This window comes from Pinus tabuliformis, chromosome 7 (assembly GCF_031772625.1).
Source record: "Pinus tabuliformis cultivar Carrire ecotype Pingquan chromosome 7, CPIR1, whole genome shotgun sequence".
Taxonomy (NCBI): domain Eukaryota; kingdom Viridiplantae; phylum Streptophyta; class Pinopsida; order Pinales; family Pinaceae; genus Pinus; species Pinus tabuliformis.
In genome coordinates this window covers 644,446,457-644,448,918 of record NC_142293.1, presented here as the reverse complement: position 1 = coordinate 644,448,918, position 2,462 = coordinate 644,446,457, and positions in this window count along the sequence as shown.

Below are 2,462 nucleotides of genomic sequence, written 5' to 3'. Positions count from 1 at the left end.
TGTCAAAATACCATTCCATCCCCAGGACAAGAGATCGATTTTTAGCAACCAGGAAAGGAAAAAAGCTAAAAATAAATCTTTTGTTTAGGACGTGGAGCAGGGTGTCAAAATACCATTCCGTCCCTAGGAAGAGAAACCGAACAAGAAAAGAACACATATACAAGGAAATATAAAGCTCAGGACCTAGAGCAGGGTGTCAAAGGACCATTCCCTCCCTAGGACAAGAGATTGGGTTTTAACAACTCAAGAAAATTCAAAACAATTAACGAAATCAAACAGCTCGACAAAAAAACAACGAAAGCAACAAGAAATCAAAATACTAAGCTCAGGATTGAGAATAGGGTAGCACTTCCCTCCCTAAGACAAGAGATTGATCCTCTGGTCAATACAAATCATGTCTTGCACCTTGTTATCCTTCCCCGGCAACGACACCAAAATGTTGGTGTTCGAGAGTGAATAAACTATTCAACCCTTTTCCACATTAATTAATCAATCCTTATGCATACAATTTTCAAGGTAACGTGCAAAGTATATGCAGCGACAAGGTTATAATATTACATCAACCAATGATTCACGACTAAGAAATCAAAACATCATTGTAACACCAGTTGGAAATAAATTACAGAACTTACAATACATTCACAACAATCAATAGATATTTGTAATAACAACAAAGAATAAACACACAATTAATAAAACAAAATATATAAAATAAATACGCAGCACCTGATGAGAAGAACGGGCCCAACTCTTTGGTTAGCGCTACATTAATTTACAGCTAGATAAAGAACAAGAAAACTGCTTTTATCTTATTAATCTGTAAAAGCGCTGTTACAATACATATCTTTGCACACTAACCCTTCAGAGAGGAATAAAATCCCTTTTATACCAATACATGGGTAATAACATATTCCCCAAATACTAGAAAATAATGCCCAAAATATACAACAGTTCAGAACAACAACTAGTTGTCGAGAGAGCTAGAACAAAAAAGATCCAAAATAAGCTTGAAAATAGCTACGAGTTGGTTAGCTATCACAGTGCTGCCAAACAACTGTTGTGAATCATGGGACTACTACAACCTACTGTGAAGGTGATACCGGTTCACTGGAATCTACGAAAATAACAAGTTTTAGTAGTTCGCATAGGCAAAACCCCCGTGACTTTACTTCATCAATTAAATATTCGAAGAGACAAATAAATAAGGATTACCTCATGGGTTTATCACAATAAATTCATATCAATTGGTGCAAAAATAATGGAAAGATGGGTGAAAAGGTAAGCAGATTTGGTACCCAACAATAAGCAACATATGTAAAATAAGCTCATTGTATAAAGAACAACGTATAAAACGTTTCAATATTATATTAATTTATATGTAGAACTCAAAGTCCTCTTCCATAAAATGGAAGATGATCATACAAAGATAACCGGACATAAAGAAAGGGCTAAAGGTTTGGTTTTCTCCTTTTGAAAGAAAAACTTAGCTTACGTTTTTAGTAGTTAAGTATTTTTACATTATTTTTATAAAATCCTTATTTTGGAGAGATAAATGGCTTTATGTTTTTCTCATAAAAATTTTAGAGGTTTGTAATTTTTCAAAAAAGAAAAGTTATCAATATTTTTATATGATTTTCACAAACTCTTTCATTTTGGTGAAAAATATTTTTTTTTGTTATGTTTCTTCTTCATAATTTGTAATACTTTTATGACTTTTTAACCTTCAATACTTTTTGGAATAATATTACTAGTTCGTTCACCATATTTTTTCAGATTATTTTTTTGTTTGGTTATGCAAATATAATATACAAGTTTTATGGTTATTATGTTTAGAGGTGCATTTCACATCCTAGAATGAAAGCTATGTGTGAATCTTTTTGTGTTTATTTTTGTTGAGTAAAAGAATCTACATTTGAGTAAAAGAATCATGATTCCATACTCAAGATGGATCTTTGACATAGTCATTTTAAAATAAAAATAAAATATCTTCTAATAAAATATAAAAAATCAAAATATCTATTTAAATAATTGTAATTAAAATATTTATAATGTTCTATAAATTACAAGTGGTAAAAATTTATCACTTTCATTCTCTATCATAAATAAAATAATTCAATGTCTTAATTTTATATAAATATTAAAAAAATTAGAGTATATATATATATATATATATATATATATATATATATATATATATATATATATATATATATAAAAAATGAAGAAATAATTGAAACTAAAAAAATTTCAATTCTAATATTAAGTAAAATGTTGGCATTATGATGCATGTATTGTACTTGATGGCAACCCACTTGCAGTAGAACATCTCACTTATATATAACTAGATGAATCTACAGAAGAGAAATCAGATGTGACAGAATACATGGGATGCAGGGCAGCTCAAAGCATTTAGTTCAGATGCAATGAACAATGACAACTTATTATGATGACGGCTCACTGTA